This window comes from Dendrobates tinctorius, unplaced genomic scaffold, assembly GCF_039654945.1.
Source record: "Dendrobates tinctorius isolate UK_male_01 unplaced genomic scaffold, ASM3965494v1 ptg000152l, whole genome shotgun sequence".
NCBI classification, from domain to species: domain Eukaryota; kingdom Metazoa; phylum Chordata; class Amphibia; order Anura; family Dendrobatidae; genus Dendrobates; species Dendrobates tinctorius.
This window is the reverse complement of record NW_027361819.1, coordinates 1,750,075-1,768,306: the sequence shown is the minus strand read 5'-3', so window position 1 is coordinate 1,768,306 and position 18,232 is coordinate 1,750,075. Positions and strand designations below refer to the sequence as shown.

At 47.5% G+C, this 18,232-nt stretch overlaps 1 pseudogene; it reads right to left on the bottom strand.

The window, feature by feature from the left end:
• Positions 1 to 14,904: 14,904 nt before the first annotated feature.
• LOC141050622 (E3 ubiquitin/ISG15 ligase TRIM25-like) lies at positions 14,905 to 16,576 on the bottom strand (annotated as a pseudogene).
• Positions 16,577 to 18,232: the final 1,656 nt, after the last annotated feature.

Here is an 18,232-nt window from a genome sequence, read left to right as displayed (position 1 = left end):
GTGCCTACTGACCACCACCAGAGTTGCCCCAAACCTAATTCTCCTTCCTCGTTATCTGGTAGACTAAGCCCACAAGGGCAGGGTCCTCTCCCCACTGTACCTGTCTCTCATAGTTAGTTTGTTCACTGTAATTTATATTTGTATGGAACCCGTTCTCATGGACAGCGGCATGGAATCAATAGCGCTCTAAAAATAAATAATCATAATAATAGCATGCTGAGCTGTCTCCAAGCAGAGATTAGCGCTAGTGATCACTAAACTGATTGCATTAGCATCCGTCATTCACACGCTGCTATCGCACATTTGCTTGTTTCGTTGCGGAATGAAAATTGGATCTCTCCCTAAACTACTCTCAGAACTAACATCCCAATGCACGTTTCGCAGGTCACTCAGCTTCATCCAGGGCACCTAGTGAAATGGATATCCAAAGATGAACTTCCTACTTAAACTGGGTTTCATTTATTATGGGTACCCCAGTTTAAGGATTCCTCTAATACACCATAACTAGTCAGGCTTTTATTCTAATTTTAGTATACACACAATATTAAATATATAATTTTTACTGTATTATTTATAATTCTTGCACACTTATATCCTTTGCCGTCTAACTCCTTTCACATTAATTACCATTATAACCGGTGGTGCACACTGATGTGAATGCTCAATGTGGAAGTACAGTAATCCTAATAATTTGTAGATAACCCTCCTCGCCTCCCTCTATGGACCTGCTGATGACTGAGGGTTAAATTGTTCCTCTACATTCTGACGTTGGTTCTGCATCTTCAAAGCACAATGTAAAATATGAAGAAAGACTCGTTTTCTGGAGACAATACCTGACAATGTCATACGTCAGGCCAATAAAGGGGCGGCCGTGGTTGTGCTTCACAGGGAGGTTTACAGTCAGTAGAACCTTATCCTGGAGTCTGATTATGAAACTTATTGTATTTCTCACAACTCACCTCTGAATTTAAAGACAAATTGCAATAATTTTTAGCCTTGATTGTTCCCCGGATTTATTTCAGACAACAAGTCAGTACTGTAAAAAGATTCTGGTATCCTCCAATTCAGGCTGTTTAGATGAGAAACCGCGTGAACAGTTAAACGCAACAGATTTTCTGCACAAAATAACATGTAGCAGAAAAAAAACGCATCATTTACACCAGATGTGAACACGGCCTAACTGTGCTAACAAAATGGATGCAAATTCATGAGAACTGCTGTCCGCTGTGTTTAAAGATGCTGCTGATCTGTGCGATTTTGGTGTTTTTTTTTTTTTTTTTTAACCTGTGGAACCTGAAAGTTGCAAGAAAAAAATCTGCAGTTGCTCTTTTAAAAACAGAATCTTTATTATATAAAAACCGCAGCTCCAAATCTGCACCAAAAATGTATCAAATAAACGGGAAAAGGCATAAAAAATGCAGCGTAAGCTTAATAAGATTGCGTCGTGTGGTACGGACACCTGCAGAAAACACGCAGCATTTACACTATGTGAGAACACAGCCTCAGCGTTATATTATTAAAAATTTCTGGGTTTAATTAAGGAAAAAAATCAATGACACCATTTTTTGACACCATTTTCCGATCACCATAAATAATCTGATCACTGTGTTGTACAGATTGTTACGATTACAAGGACACCAAATTTGTCTCTTATTTGAAGATTTGTGTTGTTTATTTTTGAAGAAGCGCAGTAAAAATTTATTATAAATGTTCTTCATTATTTTTTAGTAGTTTTAAAGGAAGAAAGACTTTTTATTTTACCTCAAGAATACATTGAAATACATACATAGAAATGCGCTGATATATAAAGATGTAGCTCTATGTACCTGCACAATCTGCCTGTAATGAAGAAGAAGACCAGTCACACTGAAGGAGAGAAAATTATGTCCTTGGCATTGCAGGCAGTGGTGTATGTAGAAATCACAGGGCCCCATGCAAATGTTCAAATTGCCCCCCCCCTTAAAAAACAAAATATACTTATATTTTTTACTGTGTTGGCGTAATATATATACTGTTATATATGTTTTTTAAGACTTCCACCATGCTCGGTTATACACATGATGGCCACTCCTAACTCTGCTGTGCAGGTTCTGATTAGACGGTTGTGATACTTTTGGCTCCATGTTGCACAGTTCTACTGCCCTGCTGTGCTCTCTTGTCATTATCTAGGAGTCTGAAGAAGGGCTTGAACCCTGTAACCAGTAAGACTTCTGAGAATTTGAATAAACTAATGTTTGCTATTATATTACCGGCATTTTCATTATAATCTTATTTTTGGATGCACGGTCCATATATACGGAGAGACATTTTATTGTTTCGTCTCCTCATTTATGAAAGTTGGACATTGTTCTTAATGGAACAAACATCTTCTTAGACTTTGTCATAAATCCCCAGGAAATAATATTCTCTTCCTTTCTCCTGTTCTATGGAGAGAACATTGGCAGCCGTGGACATTACGACTTATGTCGGCAGCTGCAGAAATAAGGAAAAGGTCTTTATGGCACTCGCTAAACCTACAGAGAGATCCTGCACCAATGACCGATAGGTGAACTCTATAATGGTGAAATCTTTACTCCCTCATATGTGGAAGACGTCTCGGGGACGAGTGCACCCTTTGGATCTTTCACTACAGCCGCCGAACTTTACTGTTTGGGTTCGCCCATCTCTACTCAGGACGTCATAACCTAAACTAATGGCAGGTAAGTAAAGGGGCTTTCAGTGGCGTAGCAACTGTTTGTGGCGCCCGGGGCGGTCGAAAAATTTGCCGCCCCTTTGGTCGTTGATAATTCGGAAGCATCCGAAGAGCCCACACTACACTCAAAGATCTAATTTTTAGTCTGCTACTAACTCTGGTATTATTTCTAAATTTCTAGACTTTCAACTTCTTGCAGTTCTCTATATATATGTATGTATTAGCTTGATGATGCTGGATGAAGACCTAATGGCTTTTTTTAATAATAATTTTTAATAATGTGACAGAAAAAAACCCAGAAAGTACAAATTATTTTGGCGGACAGGGGGCGGACGCGGACAGCTTGGGGTCCCTGTGCAAGAAATGTGTCCGGGCCCCCCTCCTTTTATGGCGTCAAAGCTACGTGTGTGTGTGTATATATACATATACAGTTGTGGCCAAAAGTATTGACACCCCTGCAATTCTGTCAGATAATACTCAGTTTCTTCCTGACAATGATTGCAAACACAAATTCTTTGGTATTATTATCTTCATTTAATTTGTCTTAAATGAAAAAACACAAAAAGAATTGTCCTAAAGCCAAATTGGATATAATTCCACACCAAACATAAAAAAGAGGGTGGACAAAAGTATTGGCACTGTTCGAAAAATCATGTGATACTTCTCTAATTTGTGTAATTAACAGCACCTGTAACTTACCTGTGGCACCTAACAGGTTTTGGCAATAATTAAATCACACTTGCAGCCAGTTGACATGGATTAAAGTTGACTCAACCTCTGTCCTGTGTCCTTGTGTGTACCACATTGAGCATGGAGAAAAGAAAGAAGACCAAAGAACTGTCTGAGGACTTGAGAAACCAAATTGTGAGGAAGCATGAGCAATCTCAAGGCTACAAGTCCATCTCCAAAGACCAGAATGTTCCTGTGTCTACCGTGCGCAGTGTCATCAAGAAGTGTAAAGCCCATGGCACTGTGGCTAACCTCCCTAGATGTGGATGGAAAAGAAAAATTGACAAGAGATTTCAACGCAAGATTGTGCGGATGTTGGATAAAGAACCTCGACTAACATCCAAACAAGTTCAAGCTGCCCTGCAGTCCGAGGGTACAACAGTGTCAACCCGTACTATCCGTCGGTGTCTGAATGAAAAGGGACTGTATGGTAGGAGACCCAGGATGACCCCACTTCTTACCCCGAGACATAAAAAAGCCAGGCTGGAGTTTGCCAAAACTTACCTGAAAAAGCCTAAAACGTTTTGGAAGAATGTTCTCTGGTCAGATGAGACAAAAGTAGAGCTTTTTGGGCAAAGGCATCAACATAAAGTTTACAGGAGAAAAAAAGAGGCATTCAAAGAAAAGAACACGGTCCCTACAGTCAAACATGGCGGAAGTTCCCTGATGTTTTGGGGTTGCTTTGCTGCCTCTGACACTGGACTGCTTGACCGTGTGCATAGCATTATGAAGTCTGAAGACTACCAACAAATTTTGCAGCTTAATGTAGGGCCCACTGTGAGAAAGCTGGGTCTTCCAGCAGGACAATGATCCAAAACACACTTCAAAAAGCACTAGAAAATGGTTTGAGAGAAAGCACTGGAGACTTCTAAGGTGGCCAGCAATGAGTCCAGACCTGAATCCCATAGAACACCTGTGGAGAGATCTAAAAATGGCAGTTTGGAGAAGGCACCCTTCAAATATCAGGGACCTGGAGCAGTTTGCCAAAGAAGAATGGTCTAAAATTCCAGCAGAGCATTGTAAGAAACTCATTGGTTACCGGAAGCGGTGGGTCGCAGTTATTTTGGCTAAAGGTTGTGCAACCAAGTATTAGGCTGAGGGTGCCAATACTTTTGTCTAGCCCATTTTTGGAGTTTTGTGTGAAATTATCAATGTTTTGCTTTTTGCTTCATTCTCTTTTGTGTTTTTTCATTTAAGACAAATTAAATGAAGATAATAATACCAAAGAATTTGTGTTTGCAATCATTTTCAGGAAGAAACTGAGTATTATCTGACAGAATTGCAGGGGTGTCAATATTTTTGGCCATGACTGTATATATAGATAGATAGATTATTGATATTATATAGCCACACACACACACACACACATACAGGTATATATTACATAGTCTCCTTTATTATGTATATTGCTGTCCCTTACACAGTGCCCTCTCTTGTTATGTACAGTACCGTCCCTTACATATTGGATTATATAGAGCCCTGTTATTTATTACATACCGTCCTGTCTTGTTGGCTGTATAATGCAATGATGGCTGATGGAGTATGGGAAAGCTTCCTTTCTAATGGAGGAGCTGATGGACTGGTAGTTTGGTCACCGGCTCTTCGATCAGCAGTCATTTTATATCTAAAAAGAGAAGGGACTATGTAATAAAAGAGGGCACTGTAAATAACAAAATTAACAAGAATACACTATGTAAGAGACAGCACTATACATAACAGCTATATAATAAGGGACGGCATCATATATAACTAGAGAGAATGATACGTAATAAGGGATGGTGTTATACATAATAAAAGAGGAAACTATGTAACTAAGGATGGAGTTATACAGAATTAGTGAGTACACTATATACTAAGGGACTGTGTTAGACATAATAAGCGATAATGTCTTCCTCCACCTCCCCCTGTTCCTAAGGCCATTATAAGTCCCCCTTCCTCCCATCCCAATCCCCCACATCCCTCATAGTCCTCCTCCCCTCGCATCCCATTATTGTCCTCTCCCCCACCTCCATCATTTTCTTCTCCATCACTATCTTTGCTTTCTCCCCCACCACTCCCATCATTGCCCATTCCACCACCTCCATCATTTCCTCCTCCACCACCCCCATTTATTGCCCTTTCCACCACCACCATCATTGCATTCTCACCCACCACCCCATCATTGCCCTCTCCATCACCCCATCACTGCCTTCTAGACCATCACCCCATCATTGTCTTCTCCCCATCACTGCCTTCTCCATCACCCCATCACTGCCTTCTCCCCATCACTCCCATCATTGCCTTCTCCATCACCCCATCATTGCCTGCTCTATCACCCCCATCATTGCCTTCTCCATCACCCCATCACTGCATTCTCCCCATCACTCCCATCATTGCCTGCTCCATCACCCCATCACTGCCTGCTCCATCACCCCCATCATTGCCTGCTCCATCACACCATCATTCCCATCACTGTCTGCTCCATCACTCCCATCATTGTCTGCTCCATCACCCCATCATTGCCTGCTCCATCACCCCCATCACTCCCATCATTGCCTGCTTCATCACCCCATCACTGCCTGCTCCATCACCCCATCACTCCCATCATTGTCTGCTCCATCACCCCATCATTGCCTGCTCCATCAACCCCATCATTGCCTGCTCCATCACCCCCATCATTGCCTTCTCCATCACCCCATCACTGCCTGCTCCATCATCCCCATCATTGCCTGCTCCATCACCCCCATCACTCCCATCATTGCCTGCTTCATCACCCCATCACTGCCTGCTCCATCACCCCATCACTCCCATCATTGTCTGCTCCATCACCCCATCATTGCCTGCTCCATCACCCCCATCATTGCCTGCTCCATCACCCCCATCATTGCCTGCTCCATCACCCCCATCATTGCCTTCTCCATCACCCCATCACTGCCTGCTCCATCACCCCCATCATTGCCTGCTCCATCACCCCCATCATTGCCTGCTCCATCACCCCCATCATTGCCTGCCCCATCACCCCATCAATGCCTTCTCCATCACCCCATCACTGCCTGCTCAATCACCCCCATCATTGTCTGCTCCATCACTGTCTGCTCCATCACTCCCATCATTGTCTGCTCCATCACCCCATCATTGCCTGCTCCATCACCCCCATCATTGCATGCTCCATCACCCCCATCACTCCCATCATTGCCTGCTTCATCACCCCATCACTGCCTGCTCCATCACCCCATCACTCCCATCATTGTCTGCTCCATCACCCCATCATTGCCTGCTCCATCACCCCATCATTGCCTGCTCCATCACCCCATCATTGCCTTCTCCATCACCCCATCATTGCCTGCTCCATCACCCCCATCATTGCCTGCTCCATCACCCCCATCATTGCCTGCTCCATCACCCCCATCACTCCCATCATTGCCTGCTTCATCACCCCATCACTGCCTGCTCCATCACCCCATCACTCCCATCATTGTCTGCTCCATCACCCCATCATTGCCTGCTCCATCACCCCATCATTGCCTGCTCCATCACCCCCATCATTGCCTTCTCCATCACCCCCATCATTGCCTGCTCCATCACCCCCATCATTGCCTGCTCCATCACCCCATCACTCCCATCATTGCCTGCTCCATCACCCCATCACTGTCTGCTCCATCACCCCATCACTGCCTGCTCCATCACCCCCATCACTGCCTTCTAGACCATCACTCCCATCATTGCCTGCTCCATCATACACACAGACATACACACACACACACACACACAGACATACATACATACATACATACACACAGACACCACCTCTCTCCTCTCACCTGTCCGCAGCATCGCCCAAGCTTCCTCCCTCACACAGCAGCGGCCGCTGAATGATAACGTCATTCAGCGGCGCTCCTCTGTGTGAAACAGGAAGCGCGGCCTCCGGGCAGGAAGCAGGACGGACCCTTGCCGCTCCGCTCCTGCTATTCACTCTTGCAGGCAGCAGAGCTGCCGTGATCGCATTGCTCCCTGCCCGCTGCTGCACTGCACTGCAGGGTGGAATTGCTGCTGCCGCGCCGCTCCCACACACATGCCGCCTGGGGCGGACCGCCCCCCCCACGCTACGCCAGGGGGGGCTTTTAATGTTGATGAAATCTTGACCTTTCTTGTAGAAATCCATTTTGCTGATTTAGAGAAATCCATAGTTGAACTGAATGCTAATGAGCTGCAAGTGCAGTGGGGTTGGATGTTGCACTTGCAGCTCTCCTGCCTCTCTCCCTTTTCCCTGCCTGCTGCCTCTCAAATAACAGATAAAATTTGTTATCAATAACAACATATTTTGCAGCAGAATCCGCAACGTGTGCACATAGCCTAAGGCTGGTTTCACACGTCAGACACTGACACACGTAGACCGATTCAAATGAATGGGTCTATGCACATGTCAGCATGTTTTCACGGACCGTGTGTCCGTGTGCAAAACACGCTGACATGTGCGTTTTTACCGGCAGCATGGTCCGCAAAACATGCACACGGAGAACAGTGCACACTGTCCTCCGTGTGCACGGACCGCTGTGCTGAAACTGGCTGTCATTCTCCCCTGCACTGCCTGTGAGAAAAGGAGAATGATGAGCGGTATAGTAAAGTCCTGTCAGGGTCCTGACAGCGTCGGCGTGCAGCCTCTGCTAAGCAGGGACTCACCCGCACCGCAGGGACCCCCGGGGACAAGAATAGCCGGGAAATGCAGATGCACGGGACCTTAGCTTAGAAGTCTAGAAAGCAGGCACAGGACCTTCGGTTATGTGAACGGTCATGTGACTGAAAGGGGGCGGGGCTTAGCGTTGGCTTTCAGAGAAGCCAGAGAACTCAGATACAGGCAAAGCAGAAGTCATGTACAGAACAGACCAGCGAGGTATAGGAGAGATAAACAGACGGGAGGTCAGACAAAGCCAAAGGTCATACACAAGATATAAGTACAGTACCAGGGACGAGACAGGACGGATAATCAGGGCCAAGCAGAGATCAAAACCAAACAGACATAGGAGGTACCAGGCAGAATCCAAAGCGATATCCAGGGAACAGACCGAGTCATACACAGAGAATCAAGTAACCAGAACACAGCACAAACACACTCAGGGGTCACCACACAATGCCAAGGGCGAAAGTATAACTGACGGGGGATGGGAGCGTCCTGAGGCTATAAGAAGCCTCCCCAGAACCAATGAGAGGCCACCATAATAGGTCCCAGGTGTGCAGGTGAGTGTCTGCACTGAGATCAGAACATTAACCCCAGAAGTGCCGGTCACCCAGCACTGGTATCATGACAAGTCCGAACGACAGCAGGTGGGGGCTTTTGGGACTGTTGCCCATATCATCCGACATGTGCTGTGGTTCTGACTTTAATATACCGCTGATCGTTCTCCTCTGCTTGCAGGCATAGTAGGGGAGCATGACAGCCGGCTTCAGCACCAGCCACCGGGGAAGAGAGCGCTTACAGTAGCAGCTTTTTCCCCGGCGGCCGTCCGTGTGGTCGACAGAGGCGGAGCTGACCGGAGGAGGCGCTACAGGGGGCAGTTCCTTAGTGAGGGGAGAGGAGTCAATGGCCATCACCTTGATCGGAACCAAACAGACATAGGAGGTACCAGGCAGAATCCAAAGCGATATCCAGGGAACAGACCGAGTCATACACAGAGAATCAAGTAACCAGAACACAGCACAAACACACTCAGGGGTTACCACACAGTGCCAAGGGCGAAAGTATGACTGACCGGGAAGGGAGCTTCCTGCGGCTATAAGAAGCCTCCCCAGAACCAATGAGAGGCCACCATAATAGGTCCCAGGTGTGCAGGTGAGAGTCTGCACTGAGATCAAAACATTAACCCCAGAAGTGCCGGTCACCCAGCACTGGTATCATGACAATACCCCCCTCTCAACGGGGGGGCCTCTGGACCCCCAGGCTTGCCCGGGTACCTAGCATGAAAGCCCGAACCAGACGATCCGCATGCATCAACCGGGCCGGCACCCAGGACCTGTTCTCTGGCCCATACCCCTTCCAATGAACTAGGTACTGTACTGACCGCCGTACCAACCTAGAATCCACTATGTAACCAATCTCATATTCCACATGTCCCTCAACCAAAACCGGGGGAGCAGCGGACTCGGATTCTCCCCGGACTGCCTCAAACGGTTTCAGTAGAGATCTATGGAAGACGTTAGGGATCTTGAAAGAGGGTGGAAGGCACAGCCTGTATGCTACTGGGTTGATTTTTTCCACAATCTTGTACGGGCCAATGAATTTGGGGCCCAACTTGGCTGACGGAATCTTTAACTTAATGTTTCGCGTGGAGAGCCAAACTTTCTCTCCCACCTGAAACATGGGACCAGGTGTTCGTTTCCTGTCCGCGAAAAACTTATACCTGCCTTGAGACCTAGAAATACGCCGCTGGACTTCTGCCCATGTATCTTTTAACCGCTGAACAGAGTCCTCAGCCCCGGGGCACACCGAATCCAGACGAGAAAACTCACCAAAATGAGGACTGAACCCATAGTTAATCAAGAAAGGGGACATACCAGTGGATTGACTCACCCGACTATTGAAGGCAAATTCAGCCAACGGCAGTATATCACACCAGTCATTCTGTCTAGCAGAAGTCAGACATCTGAGGATCTGTTCCAGAGACTGATTAGTGCGTTCCGTCTGACCATTACTCTCAGGATGGTATGCAGACGAAAAAGACAGAGATATCCCTACTTTTTTGCAGAAAACACGCCAAAACTTAGCCACAAACTGCACACCACGATCAGACACCACATTCAGGGGTACCCCATGCAAGCGGACCACATGCTGCACAAACAATCTGGATAAGATCTCAGCAGAAGGTAATGCGGACAGGGGTACAAAACGAGCCTGCTTAGAAAATCTGTCCACCACTACCCATACCACTGTATTACCCCTGGAAGAGGGAAGATTGGTAATAAAATCCATGGACAGATGGGTCCACGGTCTTTCGGGAACTTCCAAGGGCATCAGCTCCCCCGCCGGCCGGCTATGGGAGCTTTTAGAACGCGTGCAGACCCCACAACCAGAAATGAATTTCTTTATATCAGAACCCAGAGTAGGCCACCAGAAGATCCTAGCCACCGCCAGTCGCGTGGCTGATATACCAGGGTGAGCACACAACTTGGATTCGTGGAACTCTTGCAAGAGTTTAAGGCGAAGTTGCTCTGGGACAAACAACTTGCCCCCTGGCTTGGCCGCAGGAGCCAGCGACTGGGCCCCCTCAATTTCCTGTTCCAATTTAGACGATATCCCTGCTAACACCACCCCAGGGTGCAGAATGGAGGACGGTGGCTCAGGGACAGACACAGGGTGAAAACTACGAGATAAGGCGTCAGCCTTGACATTCTTTGACCCTGGACGGAACGTAATAGTACACTGGAAACGAGAAAAAAAAAAAAGTGACCAACGGGCCTGTCTGGGCGTTAATCTTTTAGCAGACTCAATGTAAGACAAATTTTTGTGATCAGTGATCACAGTAACCGGGTGACTGGCCCCCTCCAAAAAGTGCCTCCATTCCTCAAACGCCAACTTAACCGCAAGAAGCTCTCTATTGCCTACATCATAATTTCTTTCAGCAGCAGAGAACTTCCTGGAAAAGAAGGCACATGGCCTGAGTTTGGTTAGAGTGGCAGGCCCTTGGGACAACACTGCCCCCACCCCCACCTCGGAGGTGTCCACCTCCACCACAAATGGCTTGGAAGGATCTGGCTGTATCAAGACAGGAGCAGACATAAAACATTTTTTCAGCGTTGCAAATGCCTCTTTTGCGAGCGAGGACCAATTTCTCACATCTGCACCTTTGCATGTTAGATCCGTGAGAGGTTTGACCACTTGCGAAAACCCCCGTATAAATTTGCGGTAATAATTGGCGAACCCCAAGAAGCGCTGAAGACCTTTAAGATCTCGGGGTTGCACCCAATCCGCAATGGCCTGCACCTTCTTGGGGTCCATGCGAAAACCCTCACCGGATACAATTAACCCCAAAAAGGACAACTCTTGTACACAGAATACAGCACAAACACACTCAGGGGTCACCATACAATGCCAAGGGCGAAAGTATAACTGACGGGGGATGGGAGCTTCCTGCGGCTATAAGAAGCCTCCCCAGAACCAATGAGAGGCCACCATAATAGGTCCCAGGTGTGCAGGTGAGTGTCTGCACTGAGATCAGAACATTAACCCCAGAAGTGCCGGTCACCCAGCACTGGTATCATGACAGTTCCTTAGTGAGGGGAGAGGAGTCAATGGCCATCACCTTGATCGGAACCAAACAGACATAGGAGGTACCAGGCAGAATCCAAAGCGATATCCAGGGAACAGACCGAGTCATACACAGAGAATCAAGTAACCAGAACACAGCACAAACACACTCAGGGGTTACCACACAATGCCAAGGGCGAAAGTATAACTGACGGGGGATGGGAGCTTCCTGCGGCTATAAGAAGCCTCCCCAGAACCAATGAGAGGCCACCATAATAGGTCCCAGGTGTGCAGGTGAGAGTCTGCACTGAGATCAGAACATTAACCCCAGAAGTGCCGGTCACCCAGCACTGGTATCATGACAAGTCCGAACGACAGCAGGTGGGGGCTTTTGGGACTGTTGCCCATATCATCCGACATGTGCTGTGGTTCTGACTTTAATATACCGCTGATCGTTCTCCTCTGCTTGCAGGCATAGCAGGGGAGCATGACAGCCGGCTTCAGCACCAGCCACCGGGGAAGAGAGCGCTTACAGTAGCAGCTTCTTCCCCGGCGGCCGTCCGTGTGGTCGACAGAGGCGGAGCTGACCGGAGGAGGCGCTACAGGGGGCAGAGCTTCACGGAGGAAGCCCGCAGCAGTCTGCAGCTCCTCCATATGCTAGTGTGAAACTAGCGAAATATGGAAAACCACTAGAGGGCGCACATTGTACATAACACCTGGGACGTACCACCTGTAATATGAAGAACCACTAGAGGGCACACATTGTACATGATAACAGGGACACATTACCTGTAATATGGAGAACCACTAGAGGGCACACATTGTACATGATACCTGGACACACTACCTGTAATATGGAGAACCACTAGAGGGCGCACATTGTACATGACACATGGGACGTACCACCTGTAATATGGAGAACCACTAGAGGGCGCACATTGTACATGATACCTGGGATGTACTACCTGTAATATGGGCAACCACTAGAGGGCGCACATTGTACATGATAACAGGGACACATTACCTGTAATATGGAGAACCACTAGAGGGCGCACATTGTACATGATACCAGGGACACACTACCTGTAATATGGAGAACCACTAGAGGGCGCACATTGTACATGACACCTGGGACGTACCACCTGTAATATGGAGAACCACTAGAGGGCGCACATTGTACATGATACCAGGGACACACTACCTGTAATATGGTGAACCACTAGAGGGAGCACATTATACATGATACCAGGGACACACTACCTGTAATATGGAGAACCACTAGAGGGCGCACATTGCACATGATACCAGGGACACACTACCTGTAATATGGAGAACCACTAGAGGGCGCACATTGTACATGATACCAGGGGCACACTACCTGTAATACGGAGAACGACTAGAGGGCGCACATTGTACATGACACCTGGGACGTACCACCTGTAATATGGAGAACCACTAGAGGGCGCACATTGTACATGATACCAGGGACACACTACCTGTAATATGGTGAACCACTAGAGGGCGCACATTATACATGATACCAGGGACACACTACCTGCAATATGGAGAACCACTAGAGGGCGCACATTGTACATGATACCAGGGACATACTACCTGTAATATGGAGAACCACTAGAGGGCGCACATTGTACATGATACCAGGGACACACTACCTGTAATACGGAGAACCACTATAGGGCGCACATTGTACATGATACCAGGGACATACTACCTGTAATATGGAGAACCCCTAGAGGGCGCACATTGTACATGACACCTGGTACATACCACCTGTAATATGGTGAACCACTAGAGGGCGCACATTGTACATGATACCAGGGACATACTACCTGTAATATGGAGAACCACTGAAGGGCGCACATTGTACTTGATACCAGGGATGTACTACCTGTAATAAAGAGCACCACTAGAGGGCGCACATTTTACATGTTACCAGGATCGTACTACCTGTAATATGGAGAACCACTAGAGGGCGCACATTGTACATGAAACCAGCGTCAGATATCAATAGCTCTCTGTATGTATAGAGGGAAGGAGAAATCATCGATGATATCCTGACCCACTAGAGGGCGCACTGACAGTATTAACGGAAAGCTTTAGGCTAAGTGCACATGTACCGGAACTCTCGCGGAAATTACCGCGAGAATTCCGGAATTCCATTCCGCGGGAAAATCGCATTTTAAATTCCCGCGATTTTCCCACGGAAAAACTAGCATTTTGCAAGCGTATTTAGCTTGCAAAATGCTAGCGTTTTCCAAGCGATCTGTAGCATCGCTTGGAGAACTGATTGACAGGTTGGTCACACTCGTCAAACAGTGTTTGACGAGTGTGACCAACTTTTTACTACTGAGGCCGCCTATACGGCATCAGTAGTAAAAGATAGAATGTAAAAAAAATAAAAAATGGTATTATTCTTACCTTCCGACGTCTCGCGCAGCCGTTCCCAGTAAGCCTTTGTGAAAATGCCCGCGATGACATCCGTTCTCGCGGGATCGCGATGTCTCGCGGTAATTCGCGATGACGTCGCGCGAATGACCGCGAGACTTCGCGATCCCGCGAGAACGGACGTCATCGCGGGCATTTTCGCAAAGGCTTACTGGGAACGAGAGCGTGGAGAGAGGCGGGAATGCTGCGCGGGACGCCGGAGGGTGAGAATAACAATATTTTTTATTTTAAATTCTATTTTTTACAGGGATATGGTACCCAAAGCCCGGAGGACAGTCTCCTCTCCTCCGGACCGTGGGTACCATCTGCAAATGTTCCGCTTACTTTTCGCATGGTGTGCACAGCCACATGCGGGAAATATGCGTAACAATGCATTCCTATGGGTGCAGGATCGCTGCGATTCCGCAAATTAATGAGCATGCTGCGGTTTTTACTGCGAAGCGATTCCGCCGCGGTAAAAACCGCAGCATTAGCACAGCATTGCGGAATCCCATAGGAATGCATGGGATGCTTATTTTTCGCGTTTTCGCGGCAAAATCGCGTGGTTAAAACCGCCGCGGAAACGCGAAAAAAACGCCACGTGTGAACTCAGCCTTAGAAGTAAAGGGACAGTACTGACATACACAAGAACTTGTAACTAAATTAGAATATCATCAAAAAGTTAATTTATGCCATCAGAAAAGATTAACTCATTACTGAATTACAATTATCAGTAGGACAATTCAGCCATTAATATTTACATTCTGCATCTAATCTACAGGGAAGAGGGAAAAACTATAGGAACAATCCCCCCATGACTCCGCCATATACATTGTATTATTAGAGGGTCCCGCTGATATCTCACTATATACAGATGTGTCCATGTGACAAGGAATAATGTCATTATAATGTGACGTGGACGACATCGGCCTCAGCTTCTTATTGTAACAGAGGCCCCATCATCCACATAGATGATAACATGTAGGGGCTCAGTGAAGGAGGCGGTGAAGGTGTGTAAGTGTCTGATGGGGTCACACAGCTCATAGAAGGACAGAAGCCTGGCCTCATAGTCTAAGAAGACCCCAAGTGTCGGACATGTTGGCTCTACACTGAGGGCTAATTCACCTGAGTTGTGATATACTTTATATCCTCCATGATACATATCGAAACACCAAGATTTATCATTATATCCAATACCAGACTGTCCTCCTGTCCTATCCATACTGGGATAGGACAATCCGATGGCACAGTCTCCTATCTGGTTCCACTTTACCTCCCAGTAATGTCGCCCTGAGGAGAAGATACATCTGCTTAACACCTGGACAGATGTTATAAATCTCCCTGGTGATTCTGGTCTTTCTTGTTCTCCTGATTCTGTTGCTGTCTTCAGATCTTCTGTTAACTTCACACATTTATGAGCAGTGTCCACATCCAGCAATGTGTCTGGGACATGGACCCCGAGCTCTGATGTTACATTGGTGACAATATCCCTCATAGATCGGTGTAAGGTCAGTGAGATCAGAACCTCATCCAGATCCTCCTCAGAACTGACCTCTCTACCATCTCCTCCTGTGTCCTCATCACCTCCATGACTACACACTGTAATGTCACTTTCTTGTAAGAGTCTTATTGGGTCGGTGACACGACACATCTCGTCCACGTGACGCATCTTCCTGGACAGCTTGTCCTCCTGTATTTCCAGCTGCTTGATCAGATCAGATATCTGGGACACAATCTTCTCCTCCTGCCTGGAGACCTCGCTCAGCGCCTTCTTTTCTGCTATTTCCAGTTGCTTCTTAATGTCCATAAATATCTTACTGATGTTCTTCCTCTTATCTATGGATTTCTCCTGGATCTTCCTCTTATGATCCTGCAGATTCTGGACTCTTGTCGAAATATCTGCTTTTTGTGGGTATAGTTCATCCAGATATTCCCTCAGTTCCTTTTTCTTCTTCTCAGAAGCCTCATCTAGAAGTTCCACCTGGTGTCCTCGGTGTTTGCCAACCAGACAGCAAGACACACACAGACAAGCCGCGTCCTGCGGGCAATAATATTCCAGAACCTTCTTGTGGTGGGAACATTTTTTGTTGCCAAAAGATCTTGTGGGATCTATTAATATATCCAACGTCTTATTGTGGACAGTCAGGTGGTCGTCACATAGAGAGTTCTCACACTGCAGACAGGATTTCACAGCCGGTACAGGAGACTTTGTACAGTAAGCACAAAAGATACCAGTATCCTCCATACCAGGCTGAGTAGATGAGAAACGCTCCACTATGTTCCTCAGCTTTCTGTTCTTCTCCGGGGCCGGACGCTCCGGATATTCTGCTCTGCTGTCAGGACAGGAATACCCTCCAGCCGCCTCCTGGGTATCCAGCAAACTCACAATACACGAGCGGCAGAAGTTGTGTCCACATCTCAGGGATACGGGATCTATAGAGGCTCAGGCAGATGGAGCAGTTCAGCTCGTCATTCAGCTCCACAGACGCCATTGTAGTTGGGAAAGAGCGGGAACTGATATTGAAAGAGTTTCCTCCCAGTAGGAAGGGTGGAGGTTTCTGAGAATAATTAACCCCTTCAGCTCCGTGATTGTGTTCCCGGCTGATTCCCCCTTAGGAAGAAATTACTTACTGATCAGCCATGAGGATCTAATGGAGTATTAGAACTTGCAGTGACTTTACCTGATTATCAAGAGAATCCACCAACAGTTTGATGTAGGAGAAGCAGAAAACCAAGAAAACTTTAGTGCATACAAAGAAGGATGTTTGCAAATGTTGAGTTGAGTGAAGTAAAATTTATATTCACCTCTTCCTTTTGTGGCGCCCTCAGGAGTATGGTCGCCACAGTGGCTTTGCCTTCCTCCAGGGGAGGGTAATGCCAGGCTTGGAGGCAATGATGGATCTCTCTCGCAGTCAATCCATACATGCAACACAGTTCCACTCCAGGCCAGCAGGGGGAGCTCTGAACCGGAATTAAGGGGAGGAGTGCGCTCTGAGGGCCAAGAGGAAGGAGTGGTTAGTTAGTCTGCGGAGGGTGAAGTGTGCAGACGTGTAGAGAGAAGCTGGAGGTTGAGCTAGGAAAGGAGCGCTCCCTCACAGTGAGCGCATGAACTGGAGCCTGGTCTCCACGGTTGTACAGATACTAACGGTCCTACAAAAGATACCAGAGGAGTAGGAGGCTGTAAATGCCCTACTCCCATCTAAGACTTGAGGGCACAACAGCAGCTTGGATAGAGAGCCGGGACTCAGGAGAAAGGAGTCCCCGAGATAGGCTACAGCTGTCTGCCATGCAAGTAAGGGTCTTGGGAACATCTGACAGGAGGAACTTCAGAGTAACTCAGTGCTTGGAGTACTTCATTCAAATAGGCGCTAGGAAGGAGACCGCACAGCCCATCTGCTGAAAGAGAATCCCTGAGTTGCTTCCAGGCTAGCCTGCTCCAATACCATCTGTAATCAGGACCCTGGACTGCAGTTACCAAGTAAAGGTACAGAAATTGCACCCCGCTGTGTCTTGTCTGCTTCCTACCTTTCCGGCACTGCTTCATCCCCATGCCAACCACTTTTACACTGCCCTGGGACAACAGCCCTGCCTGTGGAGGGCTATACCATCATTGCTGCACCACACCATCTGTCCCAGAGGATCTGTTTGCAGCATCGGCTTAACACCTCCCTCACCTCTGCTGTGACACATCCCACTGACACCGGCCCGGTACCGAGTACCCCACAGCCCTGGGAGGGCGACCTACTTTCATGCTGAAATAAACAGAGTTCTTAAAGGAAATCTGTCACCCCATTTTTGGACTTTCAGCTGGCGGCACCGCCATCAGGGGCTTATCTACAGCATTCTGTAATGCTGTAGATAAACCCCGGATGTATCCTGAAAGAGAAGAAAAACTAGTTAGATTATACTCACCCAGGGGCCGTCCGGGTCCGGTTTTGGTCCGACGGGTGTCGCGGTCTGGTCCAGCGCCTCCCATCTTCTAGCGGTGAAGTCCTTTTCTTTGCTTCACGTCGCGGCTCCAGCGCCGGCGTACTTTATCTGCCCTGTTGAGGGCAGAGTAAAGTAATGCAGTGCGCAGGCGGCGGACCTCTCTGACTTGGTCTGGCACCTGCTACCGCCCCCTCTGCCCCCGGTAGCTACGCTACTAG